Source organism: Phyllobates terribilis, unplaced genomic scaffold, assembly GCF_046119375.1.
Source record: "Phyllobates terribilis strain yellow unplaced genomic scaffold, ASM4611937v1 Scaffold_10__3_contigs__length_209671492, whole genome shotgun sequence".
NCBI lineage: Eukaryota > Metazoa > Chordata > Amphibia > Anura > Dendrobatidae > Phyllobates > Phyllobates terribilis.
In genome coordinates, this window is record NW_027362770.1 from 148,083,641 (window position 1) to 148,099,120 (window position 15,480).

The following is a 15,480-nucleotide window of genomic DNA, read 5'->3' on the forward strand; positions in this document are numbered from 1 at the left end:
GCCCCCTGGATGCCCCTCTACATAGCCCATGCCTCCTCGCACCAGCCACACAGCCCCCTGGATGCCCCTCTACATAGCCCATGCCTCCTCGCACCAGCCACACAGCCCCCTGGATGCCCCTCTACATAGTCCATGCCTCCTCGCACCAACCACACAGCCCACTGGATGCCCCTCTACATAGCCCATGCCTCCTCGCACCAGCCACACAGCCCCCTGGACGCCCCTCTACATAGCCCATGCCTCCTCACACCAGCCACACAGCCCCCTGGATGCCCCTCTACATAGCCCATGCCTCCTCACACCAGCCACACAGCCCCCTGGACGCCCCTCTACATAGCCCATGCCTCCTCGCACCAGCCACACAGCCCCCTGGACGCCCCTCTACATAGCCCATGCCTCCTCACACCAGCCACACAGCCCCCTGGATGCCCCTCTACAAAGCCCATGCCTCCTCGCACCAGCCACACAGCCCCCTGGATGCCTCTACAACATTCATTCACATGGTCAGTTCTCCCCACCTCAGTCCACTCCGGATCAGCATCAGTCCTCAGAGCACCACGCTGAACACCAGCTCCTCAGCAGAGTCCTCCCAGGACACACGGTGTGCACACAGCTCAGTACAGGAACTGCAGCAGAGTCCTCCCAGGACACACGGTGTGCACGCAGCTCAGTACAGGAACCTCAGCAGAGTCCTCCCAGGACACACGGTATGCACGCAGCTCAGTACAGGAACCTCAGCAGAGTCCTCCCAGGACACACGGTGTGCACACAGCTCAGTACAGGAACCTCAGCAGAGTCCTCCCAGGACACACGGTGTGCACACAGCTCAGTACAGGAACCTCAGCAGAGTCCTCCCAGGACACACGGTGTGCACACAGCTCAGTACAGGAACCTCAGCAGAGTCCTCCCAGGACACACGGTGTGCACACAGCTCAGTACAGGAACCTCAGCAGAGTCCTCCCAGGACACACGGTGTGCACACAGCTCAGTACAGGAACCTCAGCAGAGTCCTCCCAGGACACACGGTGTGCACACAGCTCAGTACAGGAACCTCAGCAGAGTCCTCCCAGGACACACGGTGTGCACACAGCTCAGTACAGGAACCTCAGCAGAGTCCTCCCAGGACACACGGTGTGCACACAGCTCAGTACAGGAACCTCAGCAGAGTCCTCCCAGGACACACGGTGTGCACACAGCTCAGTACAGGAACCTCAGCAGAGTCCTCCCAGGACACACGGTGTGCACACAGCTCAGTACAGGAACCTCAGCAGAGTCCTCCCAGGACACACGGTGTGCACACAGCTCAGTACAGGAACCTCAGCAGAGTCCTCCCAGGACAAAATGAGGCTCAGTATTGTGTGCGGCCTCCACGTGCCAATAATTTCCATTTGCACAACAGCATGTGAAATTGATTGTCAATCAGTGTTGCTTCCTAAGTGGACAGTTTGATTTCACAGAAGTTTGATTTACTTGGAGTTATATTCTATTGTTTAAGTGTTCCCTTTATGTTTTTGAGCAGTGTGTGTATATATATATATATATATATATATATATATATATATATATATATATATATATATATATATATATATACGGACCCTGTGCTGAAAAAAAAAATGTTTGTGCTAAGAGAATATAAAAGTAATTATGACTGCTAAAATGATGAAGGGCATAAATATTTTTTTTTTTTTTTTTTTTAAGTTAGTAATCAAAATGTTACCGGTAATTTTGATCTGTTGGGCGACAGTATCTCCAATAAGACGGCTTCCTGTATTTTGTGCCTTTCATTATTTTAATATTGAATATTTATTCTTTTGCAGAAAAAATGGAAATTGCTGCCGGCTTTTTTAAAGGTAAGTTTCTTATATTCTGAAATTGTTTAGAAAAATATCTCCATGACTAAAGATTCCATAAAGAGTTAAAAATGGAAACCACCACTTTTTTTTTTCATCTAGATTCGACATGCTTAAGATCGTTTTGCCTTATTTTTCCTAAGGCTATGTTCACACTCAGTGTTTCTTTTTACTGCGTTATGAAGAAGCTGCGTTTTAAAATTCCAGCAAAAGCTATTAGATGGAAGAAATCCTGTGTGCGCACGCTTTTTTTTTCCCTCACTGAATTTGAGTGTTTAAAATCTGCGGCATGTCAATTCTTTTTCAGCATTTTTTCATGCATGAGAACTTGCAGAAAACCCCCCACAGCAGAGAAGTTGTTGCATTTTTTGCTGCATTTTTGATGAATAAATCTAACTTTATTAAACATGTAGTGCAAAAAAAAATAACACATTTAATCCACACATAAAAATAAAACCGCTTTAAAAAGCACCATAAAAATGCAGCATTTTTACTGCTGAGAGAGCTTCATCTACACTACGGAGACCAAAGAGGCCTAGCGCCCCCTGCTGGAGCCGTTTACCTTTTCTTGTTCCATTTTTGTTCATATTATTGCATCAGATTGCATTCTTCTCAACAGCACGCCACTGCAAAGAAAATCCCTCCAAAAAACGTATCCAGCGCCATGTACTTTTTTTTTTTTAACTCAAGTGTGCAGTTTGCAGCGCTGCAGGTCCGCGCAAGGATGAGCCCCAAATAACGTGTTGTTTTCTTTTGATTTTTCAGGTGAAGGGTCTGGTGAAGCAGCACATAGATTCATTCAACTATTTCATCAATGTGGAGGTAGGTTGTTGCTGTTACATCGGTGAAGAAAATGGTAATGGAGCTCGGCTTGTGGTGGAGACCTGGTGGTGCAATATACCCACAACCCGGAAGTTTGGGCTCCACTTTTGCTAGAAAGTTGTTTTTTTTTATTTCTGGGAATGTTTCAGACCCTTACAACCACTTCTGCTAATTGGTTATTTAGAAAAATCACCAATCAGGGGTTGTCTACTGAACTATTAATAAGAAGTGTCCCCTCACTTGATCCCAGATTGTTGATAGCTACTATAACAAATCATTAAAAATATATATATATATACAAGGATGGGGGGGGGGGGGGGATTTATGTAACTTTGATTTGCTGTGAAGGACAACAAAGATGGTTTTCTGATATTGCCTCAAAGTTTTTAGGTGGATTATGATGATTTACTTCAAAATTCTTCCTTCTCTGGGTGTGGCATTTTTTTCCTGGGGTTTTTCCGATAGACTTTCCTATAGAATTGGAAAAGCGTCAGAAAACCTATTCATTTAATAGTGTGTATATTATTAATGTAGTAGTGCATTTAATATTATATTAGTATATTTTATGTTTAATATTATTATTATTTAATATTTATTTTATATATTATTATTATTATTATTTTTATTAGTATCTTTATTTATATTACTACTTATATTAGTATAAATAATACTAATATACATACAAATAATGCTAATACAAATATAAATAATATTAAATCTAATATATATATATTGATTAGGAAATGTGAACCCAAGTATAGAGGAGCTGTAAATCCCTTAAATAATATTACATAGAAAGAAAAAGTGAGATGTCCCCTTTAAAGAAGTTTGCCTTAAAGGGGTTATCCAGATTTTGGGCAAAAGTTTACAATCACTTTCACTCCAGACTGCTAATCCTCTCGGTGATCACGTTTGCTTGCTGTTTTCTGTGTTGTGTTTTTTTTAACGATTTTCCTTTTTCTTTACCAGATTAAAAAAATAATGAAAGCAAATGAAAAGGTGACGAGTGATGCAGACCCGATGTGGTATTTAAAGTAAGTGGGTTTGTTCACACTCACAGATCTCCCTCTGTAGATACAGCAGCCATTTCGCGGTTAAGTTCATGTCAAAATCTTTCCAGTTGATTTACCATAAATTGACAGATATCAACTGTAGTTATGATCCATTTATGCTCTGGATTTTCTCCACTGCATGTACCTGAGATTTCTAAAAATCTCATGCACAACACTGGCCCTGTAAATTGCAGCAGCTCTTCTGTTTTGTTTTTTTTTATTGATTATTTCCCCATGAAATATCAATTCAGGTGTTTATTTTCTTACAACTCCTTGTTTTACCGTTCCTCTTTTATCCCTCCTGGAAATATGTGATTAAATTAGCAACCGATTATTACCATTCTTGTCAATGGGATTTATCTGTACATGTTTGGACATGGCTGGCTGCACCAGTTAACATAATGGTATCACCTAGTAATCAAGGTTTGTTTTTGTTTTTTAACCAAATTTCCAGGAGTAGTAATAGAGGAAAAATACAATTACAGGAAGATTTGTTAAACTCACTAGGTGAGGTGGATCCTCTAAGCCCAAGGTCCGGGTGGTTACAAAGACCATGGGCGTCGTGTAATGCGGGAAACAGGTTAGCGGAGTTACTGGAAGCTGCAGGCAGATGGGAGACGTTCAGGAGACCAAGAACTGGCAGCTGGGACACTGTAAACTGCAGGCAGGAGATGCCCAGAAGACCAGGGACAGGCAGCTGGGACACTGTAAACTGCAGGCAGGAGATGCCCAGAAGACCACAGACAGGCAGCTGGAAAGCTGTAAACTGCAGGCAGGAGTCGCCCAGAAGACTATGGACAGGCATCTGGAAAGCAGTAAACCGCAGGCAGGAGACGCCCAGAAGACCACGGACAGGCAGCTGGAAAGCTGTAAACCGCAGGCAGGAGTCGCCCAGAGGACCACGGACAGGCAGCTGGAAAGCTGTAAACCGCAGGCAGGAGACGCCGAGAAGACCACGGACAGGCAGCTGGAAAGCTGTAAACTGCAGGCAGGAGTCGCCCAGAAGACCACGGACAGGCAGCTGGAAAGCTGTAAACCGCAGGCAGGAGACACCCAGAAGACCACGAACAGGCAACTGGAAAGCTGTAAACCGCAGGCAGGAGTCGCCCAGAAGACCACGGACAGGCAGCTGGAAAGCTGTAATCCGCAGGCAGGAGACGCCCAGAAGACCACGGACAGGCAGCTGGAAAGTTGTAAACTGCAGGCAGGAGACGCCCAGAAGACAATGGACAGGCAGCTGGAAAGCAGTAAACTGCAGGCAGGAGACGACCAGGAGGCCATGGACAGGTGTGTCACCCTGGCCTGGATGCCACAAGTGTAATTAAAGCTGTGTCTGAGAGCAAGGGGGAGGTTCTCTAGTCAGGGGAACATTAGCATGCAGTACCTCCTGTCTCAGGCCAGTAGGGGGAGCAGGCTGCCCCTATAAAAGCTGGTGCTGGGGGCAGGGTTAGAGAGAACTTGATGGCCTGTCTCAGCACTGAGACTTGTCCCAGAGCGGAGCAGGGACAGACAGTTGCGCTGCACCTAAGAGGAAGTGTGGCAGGAGGAGAGCCACAAGCCAGAGACAAGAGGCGAAGCAAGCCTGTCTTGGCAGATAAGAGACTGACTTTACCAGACTTTGGTGTCTGAGGCTGGGAGGATTCTACATCCTCCAGCAGAGAACCAGTCCGCAAGGGACTGTATATTCCTTGGCCTAAGAAGCCTGGAGGCCCTGCCACAACCGAAGGGACCAGTAAAGCCGTACAAGGCTGGGAGCAGAAAGGAACCCACGTCGCAGGCCATACAGGCGAGAATACACGGAAAGCTTGGAAACGTGGGCTGTTACCCTATAACGAGGAGATAGCCAGAAGGAGCGCAGAAAGCACGGTAGGCCTACACCCTCACCCTGACCAGGGCCAATTTCCCCGTTGCTCTCAGACATCTAGGTCCCCTCCTAGCTGGGACTGTTTATGGGTCAGTTTACCTGTTTCAGTAAAGACTCTGGACTGCAACCTATTGTCTGTGTGCTCCTTCGCGCCTCCAGCACTACCAGTACTGGGACTCTCACCACCATCACTCCCACCATCCATTATACTGCCCTGGGGCCGCACTCTTCCCGTGGGGAGTCACACTACCCTAGCTGCACACCTCGTCAGCCCCAGCGGTCTGCATGCAGCGGCGGTTCCTAATAACCGCAATCCACGGGTGGCATAGTCGGACATTATCAATAGCGCATAGCAGACTACCATTGGCCTGACCACCCTGAGCCACGGAACCGGGTCGCCACTACTACCCCCATCGTCTCCCTATTGCCCGGATCCGAGTGCCCCACGGCCCAGGGGGCGAGTCAGCTTTGGCGTAGTCGGCAGGATTTCGTGCCCGCAACCACCGGGTACTGCGTGCCTGAAAAAGACTTTTGTAACTTACCTGTTGCGAAGTTTCCCGCCATCCGCAGCTGCTTCCCGCCATCGGACGCCATCTTCAGGACGCCGAGCAGGAAGAAGAGGGGCGTGGACGCCGAAAGCGCGCGAGACCCGAAGCTCCGCCCCACGCACCGACGCTGCGCAAGGTCCTGGAAGGGAGAGAGAGCGACGCTGACGTCATCAGGACGCGACGCAAGGTCCTCGTCCAGAGCAGCAGCAGCGGAGCCGCGGCCTACAGAAGAGGATCGTTGGAAGGTAGGCCACGCTTAACTAGGGGGGAGGAAGATGTCGGACACAGAGGCGCCCACTACCACCAACGCAGCTGCAGCAGCGGTGATGCCCTTTTCCCTGCCCTACATCCCTGGAGCGGCCTGGCTGCCCAAGTACTCAGGGGAGCCCCATGCCCTAACTGACTTTAAGGAAAGGCTGTACAGTTTGTTCCAAGTCTACCCCCTGACAGAGGAACAGAAGGTCAGCATACTAACAGGGCAGTTAACTGGCGCAGCCCAAAGGGAGGTAAAATCATGGCCCACTGAGGAGAAAAGGACTGTGAAGGGTATTCTGGCCCGGCTGCGGGGTACCTTTGACACACGTACCTCCGCTGAAATTAAAATGAGGTTCTATGGATGTAATCAGCGGGCACAGGACAGCATCAGAGACTATGCCCTAAATTTGCAGGAAGCCTTGAGGGCTATTCAACAAACTGACCCTGGCAGTGTGCAGGAAACGGATAAGCTGCTAACAGAACAATTCATAGAAGGTCTGCTGTCTAGCGCCCACAGGGCCCAACTGCGCCTCATGTTCTTTCAGAACCCCGACCTGACCTTTGCCCAATTTAAGGACAGGGCCATAAGGGTGCTCCGTGAATCTGCAACCAGTGGCGCTATAAACCCCCGGCGCCCTGCTCTCACCAACCACCAGGAGGCGGCGCCCTCCTCTATGGATCCCGTGGGGGCTGATGCACAGGCCCTGAACCAAGCCCCGTCGAAAGACCTGCACCACCAAGTCCAGGAGCTGACCAGGAGCGTTCCAAGTGGACCCGTCAAGACCCATCGAGCTGGCTTCAAGTCCGGAGGATGTCCCGTGGCGTCGACAGAGGAGGATCCCGTCGCTCCGAGGGAGGCCCACAGACCGCTATGCAGAGGATGGACAGCCCATTTGCCGTTGATGCAACCAGCCCGGACACATTTCCAGGTACTGTAATTTAAACGGGTCCAACCTGGGGCAGAGGGCCAACCCCCAGGCATAAGATCACCAGGCCCTTACAATTGGCGTAATAAGTACGTTGGGGGGCACCCGGTTTTACCCGTGGTGCTGGACGGTATCCCCATGAGCGCCTTGCTGGATACTGGGTCACAAGTAACCACTATCCCTTATGTACTTTTTAAGCAGTATTGGACTGATGCTGATATCACACGGTATCCAGACAGTAACTTGAGCATCATCGCCAGTAATGGCTTACCCGTGCCGCAGATGGGGTTCAAGGAGATGACCATTAAAATTGGTAAAGTTGAACTACCGGCACAGGGAGTGATTATTGTGGACATTGACCGTCGTGAAAGTCACCCTAAAATAACTGTGGGTACTAACGTAATTGAAAATTGTCTTTCAGAGGTAATTGTAATTCTACAACAGGTGGCAGTGAATGCTAGTTCCAGCCAACAGAGAGTCCTCAACAAGGAGATAAAAGCCCTGATGAGACGGCAGCAGGTAGAACTGTCTGGTGGTGAGATCGGTAGCGTAAGACTGAGTGACCCATTCCCCATTTCCATGCCTCCCAAAAGTGAAATGATGATCTGGTGTCGGACTGCAATCGGGTTGAGAGGTAGAGACTACCAAGCCATGGTAGAACCCGTGTACTCGGACAGCAGGCCCACCATTTTGACAGCCCGGGGGGTGGTTGATGTCCGTCATGGGAGGGTGCCCGTCCGCATCCTCAACATTGGGGAGAGGGAAGTACACTTACCCAGGTACGCTACACTCGCCAAACTGTTTGTTGTCGAACACAAAGCTATCAGGGCCGTGGAACCCTTGCCTCCATCTCCTCAGGCGGAGGGTAATGGCTCCCAGAAACAAAAGGAGGACTGGTGCCAGAAACTCCATGTGGGTGCTGACTCCACTCCCCTGCACCAAAAACAAGGAGTCTACCGGGTGGTACAGGAGTACGAGAGAGTCTTTAGTAAGCACCCGCTGGACTTCGGCAGAGTAAAGGGGATAGAACACCACATCCCCACAGGGAGCCACCCACCAATAAAAGAGAGACACAGACCTGTACCCCCTGCACATTATCAGAACGCAAAGGGCATGCTAAGAGAAATGAAGGAAGCTGGGGTCATTAGAGATAGCTGTAGCCCCTGGGCAGCCCCCTTGGTTCTGGTGAAAAAGAAAGACGGCACCATGAGAATGTGCGTGGACTATAGACAAATCAACCGTATCACCCACAAAGACGCATATCCGCTGCCTAGAATAGAAGAGTCTTTAGCCGCACTAAAATCAGCTAACTTCTTTTATACTTTGGACCTTACTAGCGGGTACTGGCAGGTTCCTGTGGCAGAGGCTGACAAGGAGAAGACCGCCTTCACCACCCCGATGGGACTGAGCGAATTCAACTGTATGCCCTTCGGGCTCTGCAACGCACCAGGGACCTTCCAGGGGCTGATGGAATGCTGTCTAGGGCACCGAAACTTCGAGACGGTCCTCCTTTACCTGGACGACGTGATCGTCTATTCGAAGACCTACGAGGACCATCTGAAGCACCTGGCCGAGGTGTTCGAAGCCCTGGCAGGCTATGGCCTGAAGGTGAAACCATCGAAGTGTCACCTGCTGAAACCAAAGGTCCAGTACCTAGGGCACGTGGTAAGCGCGGAAGGAGTAGCCCCCGACCCTGACAAGGTCACGGCAATCAAGAGCTGGCCAAGCCCCTCGAACATCAAAGAGGTGAGACAGTTTCGGGGGTTGGTAGGCTACTACCGAAGGTTCATCCCCGGGTTCACTAAGATGGCAGCTCCTATGCAGGACCTCCTGATCGGACAGTCTAAGTCCCGAAGTCAAAAGCCACCCTTCAAGTGGGATAAACCGGAAGAGAAGTCCTTCCGCCAGCTAAAGATGGCCCTCACGGGGGATGAGATCCTGGCCTACCCTGATTATGGCCAGCCTTTCATTCTCCACACAGACGCCAGTAATGTGGGACTGGGAGCCGTACTGTCCCAAAACCAACAGGGCAGAGAAAGGGTGATCGCGTACGCCAGCCGGAAGCTGAGGCCCACCGAGAGGAACCCGGAGAATTACAGCTCCTTCAAGCTAGAATTCTTGGCGGTGGTGTGGGCCGTGACGGAACGCTTCAAGCATTACCTGGCCTCCGCAAAGTTCACCGTGAACACGGACAACAACCCGTTGACACACCTGGACAATGCAAGACTGGGTGCCCTAGAACAGTGGTGGATGGCCCGTCTCTCCAACTATGACTTCGTGATCAAGTACTGGGCCGGCAAAACCAATGCCAACGCTGACGCCCTATCAAGGATGCCTCACTTACCTGAAGGTGACGAAGACCCAGAAGAGCTGGAGGAGGTAGAACTCCCCGCGTTTCACCGGTATGGAGCCGCTCAATACTCCCACCGCGTGAAGGAGGAGGATTTAACAACCGTGATGATCAATCCCCTACCTCACCACAGCTGGGCCGAGACCCAAGATAGTGACCCTGCAATCCGCCTGGTGAAAGATCTGCTGACCCGGGAAGATGCCCGCTTAGATCCAGATGCCCCAGAGGAAGCCAAGCAGCTATGGAAAGAGAAGAGCAAGCTGTTCCTCTACGAAGGCAAGTTGTGCAGAAGGATTGTCAACCACCGGACGCACGAGCTGACCTGGCAAGTCGTGGTCCCAATGCGAGATGCAGCTTATGGTCTTGGGGGCTTACCATGACAGAGCGGGACACTTCGGTTAGAAGAAACTGGAGTTCCTGCTAAGAGGAAGGTTCTTTTGGGTCGGCATGAGAGGAGCTGTTGAAAAATGGTGCAGAGACTGTGGCCCTTGTCACCTAAGGAGGAAGGACCGCACCAGCCAGAAGACACCCTTGAGGCCCATCGTCACCACGCAGCCTCTTGAGCTGGTAGCTCTGGACCATGTCAAATTGGCTCCCAGCCGGTCAGGATACATCTATGCCCTGACAATCGTGGACCACTATTCCCGTTTTCTCGTGGTGGTCCCGGTAAAAGACTTGACAGCCCAAACAGCGGCCAGAGCCTTCCAGCAATACTTCTGTCGTCCACACGGGTATCCGGAACAGGTCCTGACAGACCAGGGCCCAGCGTTCGAGGCTGAAATCTTCCAAGAGTTCTGCAACCTCTATGGCTGTAAGAAGATTCGGACAACGCCTTACCACCCACAAACCAACGGGATGTGTGAGAAGATGAACAATATAGTTATCGATCTCCTGAAGACGTTGCCCCTGGAGGAACGCAGCCTGTGGCCAGAAAAACTGCCGGACCTGATAGACTTATACAATCATATCCCGGTGAATGCTACCAACTGCACCCCGGCTTACCTGATGCGAGCCAGACCAGGTAAGCTGCCCGTAGACCTGGAGATGGGAGTCCTAACACCTGAGGACACCTCCCCGGATGCGGACTGGGATACGGAAAGGCAACTGCAGTACAAGAAGGTGCAGGAGAGTGTGGAGAAGAGCCTGGCCCAGGTGAGAGAGAAGCAAGAAAGACTCTTCAACCAACACGCCCCTGCTGGTCCCCTAGAACCTGGTGAGCAAGTCCTGAAGCGGAAGAGAAGGCTACATAAGTTGGACGACCAGTGGGAAAGGGAACCCTACACGGTACTGCAGTCTGATCACGACAACCCAAAGGTGTGCGTAATCACCAAGGACGGAGGAGAAACCACTAGTGTCGTCTCCAGAGACCACCTCAAAAGGTGCCCCGAGCAACTCCGTAGTGCAGAAGAGGATCAGAGTGACCTTGAACCCGCAGAGGACAAGGAAGAAATGATCAGCACCATTCTCGGAGAGTTCCCTCAGTCCTGGACTCGCATAAATGATGCCATAGTGGTACCCGTCCTGCATTTCCTGCAACCGGCACAGCAACAACCAACACCAGAGCCAGAAGGTGAAGAGGAGCGAGCAGTTCCAGAGGCAGAAGAGCCTGTACCAGCAGCTCAGGAGAGTCAACCCTCTGTTGACAGTGAGCCTGCCATGCCTGCGGTAAGCCAAAGGACCCGCAGACAGCTGCCAGCCCTACCTGTACACCCAGCTGGCAGCTGTACCCCTAACGCTAGTGGGGAAAGCCAGGTTGGTCCACCACCAGACAGTGGGCTACGTAGGTCAACCAGGAGCACAAAGGGGCAGATACCCGCTCGCTGGAAAATATAGAGTGTACTAAAATTGTAAACAACCCTGTTACCAACTGTTGAAATGTTTGCCTAGTTACATGCTTGTTTGGTAATTCTGTGTTTCAGTTTCTTGCAGTTACCGTAAGGACTCATAGGTTATGGACTATTTATAACCGAGACCTTTTATGGACTGCGTTCGGAGCTTAACCAAGGAAGGAACTAAGACTGTGCAGGACTTGGGGTAGGACAGACCCCCACCTGGTTAAGGTTCCCCGTTGTGCTGGTGATATGGACACCCGGTCACAGCCACACTGTGACCTTAAGAACTCAATTTGTGCGTCGTCTGTCTATTAATGTTTTATTGTTATGCATATTGTCTTTGTTTATTGTTTAGTCCCGGAGTACTGAATTTCACTAGGGGGGAATGTGTCACCCTGGCCTGGATGCCACAAGTGTAATTAAAGCTGTGTCTGAGAGCAAGGGGGAGGTTCTCTAGTCAGGGGAACATTAGCATGCAGTACCTCCTGTCTCAGGCCAGTAGGGGGAGCAGGCTGCCCCTATAAAAGCTGGTGCTGGGGGCAGGGTTAGAGAGAACTTGATGGCCTGTCTCAGCACTGAGACTTGTCCCAGAGCGGAGCAGGGACAGACAGTTGCACTGCACCTAAGAGGAAGTGTGGCAGGAGGAGAGCCACAAGCCAGAGACAAGAGGCGAAGCAAGCCTGTCTTGGCAGATAAGAGACTGACTTTACCAGACTTTGGTGTCTGAGGCTGGGAGGATTCTACATCCTCCAGCAGAGAACCAGTCCGCAAGGGACTGTATATTCCTTGGCCTAAGAAGCCTGGAGGCCCTGCCACAACCGAAGGGACCAGTAAAGCAGTACAAGGCTGGGAGCAGAAAGGAACCCACGTCGCAGGCCATACAGGCGAGAATACACGGAAAGCTTGGAAACGTGGGCTGTTATCCTATAACGAGGAGATAGCCAGAAGGAGCTCAGAAAGCACGGTAGGCCTACACCCTCACCCTGACCAGGGCCAATTTCCCCGTTGCTCTCAGACATCCAGGTCCCCTCCTAGCTGGGACTGTTTATGGGTCAGTTTACCTGTTTCAGTAAAGACCCTGGACTGCAACCTATTGTCTGTGTGCTCCTTCGCGCCTCCAGCACTACCGGTACTGGGACTCTCACCACCATCACTCCCACCATCCATTATACTGCCCTGGGGCCGCACTCTTCCCGTGGGGAGTCACACTACCCTAGCTGCACACCTCGTCAGCCCCAGCGGTCTGCATGCAGCGGCGGTTCCTAATAACCGCAATCCACGGGTGGCGTAGTCGGACATTATCAATAGCGCATAGCAGACTACCATTGGCCTGACCACCCTGAGCCACGGAACCGGGTCGCCACTACTACCCCCATCGTCTCCCTATTGCCCGGATCCGAGTGCCCCACGGCCCAGGGGGCGAGTCACAGGCAGCTCGAAAGCTGTAAACCGCAGGTAGGAGTCGCCCAGAAGACCATGGACAGGCAGCTGGAAAGCTGTAAACTGCAGGCAGGAGACGCCCAGAAGACTATATGGACAGGCAGCTGGAAAGCTGTAAACCGCAGGCAGGAGACGCCCAGAAGACCACATACAGCCAGCAGAGCAGGTCATGGTGTACCCACAAAATGAGTCTTAAGCCCCCGTCTCAAATAGCGAGATCGCTGCTATGTGTCACGGTTTTGGTGACGCAACAGCGACCTTACCAGCGATGTCGCTGTGTGTGACACTTTGCAGCGATCAGGCCCCTGCTGTGAGGTCGCTGATCGCTGCAAAGTGTCCTGTCCTTTTTTGGTCGTTGCTCTCCCGCTGGTCAGCACACATCGCTGTGTGTGACCAGCGGGAGCAGCGATCAGGCTGGTAACCATGTTAAACATCGGGTTACTAGGGGCACACGCGCTCCTAGTAACCCGATGTTTATCATGGTTACCAGCCTGCTCCTGCTTCAGCAGGCTGGTAACCAGGAGCAGGACATCGTGGAAAGATTCTTTCCACGATGTCGCTGCTCCCCTGATCGTTGGTGAGCCTGCCTGTTTGACAGCTCACCAGCGACCACATAGCGACGCAGCAACGATCCCTGACAGGTCGTATCGTTGTCGGGATCTATGCAGCATCGCGAAGTGTGACGGGGCCTTAGTAGCGCTGAAGTCTTAACCCCAATACACAGGTGTGTGTCTTGTTGAGCCTTATATAGAGGCAGGCAGAACGTCACATTGGGCCATCTGCAAAGCCTGACGTGGAGCTCCACAGAATTTAGCGGATCGGGGTGAGAGAAGCAAAGCCCGGATCCGGGACATGTGCGTAACAATCTTGTTTTATGGGGTCTGATTAACAGGAGCCAGATCACAAATCACTCCCGGCACTTCTTCACTCACCTCCTTCTTCGCTAACACTAGTGTGCATGTGATCTGAGGGCGCAGCTTCACACCAGCCATGGTGGAGAAGAGTCCACACTGCTCTTCTCCGTGGGTGGTAAATTTCTTGCCTTTAAGGTGCTTGTCTATTGAGGAAATCTCTGGATTTTAGTGTTTTTTGTTCCGCATTAGTCTTTATTGTATTTTCTCTCCGTCTTGTGCAGCTCTACCCACGAGAAGAAGAGCAGAACCAACCTGGTGGTGAAACAGGGCCGATTCTACCTGAAGCACAACACCTTGTCCGAAGACATCCCCATCGCCATTATATTCAAGGTGGGTCCGGCAGTCAGGTCAGCTAATGAAAGTACCGATTTTAATGGGCACGGTGTAATACCAGATTTCTTCTGTGGGGGCGCTGCTGGGATATTGAACACATTTTAGGCATATTAGATCTGACCGCCGGCAATTCCAGCAGTCCTGATGAGAAACACTGATGATACGGCATGTCTAGCCAGTGATTACATGATCGTGCAGTGTTACGCTATTGTTAAATTCACTTTTTTTGGCTTTTATTCTATAGTCCCCCCACCCCCCATGCTTTACATTACAGCTCTGCTTCTTGAATCCAGAGTTAAGCCTAAACCTATGTATAATATCAACGTCATAGGTCAAGTACTGGTGTACGGAGCGGACACCGGCTGTGTTATGCAGCCAGCAGCAACCGGAGCTAGCTCAGATCGCTGCTGTTTAACCATTTCAGATGCTGCTGTCGATTACTGACTACCGAATTCACACGGTCCTCTAAACCCCCCCCCCCCCCCGTGGCTGCTTGTGCCTGGACTTCATAAATTAATTCTAAAGTTTAAATCACATATCCCTATTAAAAAAAGTGAATAAATAAACATAATTGTTACCGCCTTTAATTTAGTCTTTACTTGGAAATTGTGAACTAATTTTACAGGTTCCAATAATGGCCACAAGAGGGCGCCATTGGCTGCTTTTTCTTTACCAGCCTATAATATAATGCACTGACTTGTATTAGTGTTTCCATCATTACATCGGCAGGGTCGTCTTCTGTCTATTCTTGGTGAGATCACATCCTAAACACCCCGTGTAATGCTTTTCCTCCTAGAGACAGTACGCTATGAATCTAGGGTTAGTGGGGTCCTATTATTGGGGGGCTACTATCAATTCCTTGAATGGAGATGCATGATCCCAATAAATGGTTGTGCACGCCTGTCTATGGGAAAACAACCAAGCGGCCTGTTCCTTATTTTTTTCTGTAGACCTTATTGCTTTATGCCCGTGTATGTGACCACTTTATTATGGGACTGGGGCACTCGGGATCTGTGGGGCTCGCTGCCATCGGACCCTCGCCAGTCGTCGTTTTATATCCCACCCCATTGATTTTTTTCATTAATGCCACTTTAAGTAAATAAGACTGGAGCCATTAATTAAGATTTTTTTTTAATCTGATATACAGTAGTAGAGATTTTATTAAAACCAATTTTTAATGATTTTTTTTAACCTAGGGGGCGCTGCTCACTCACTAAAGTCTGACACTTCCCCCCTCGGTACAGACCATAAATAAGAAATGATCCCGATCACTGGAACAGTATGGTGCAGT

General features: G+C 50.3%; 1 pseudogene; it reads left to right on the plus strand.

Moving 5' to 3' along the window:
- The first annotated feature begins 477 nt into the window (after positions 1–477).
- The window catches only part of LOC141164059 (DNA-directed RNA polymerase III subunit RPC2-like), a 338,189-nt pseudogene continuing 323,186 nt past the window's right edge, over positions 478–15,480 (plus strand).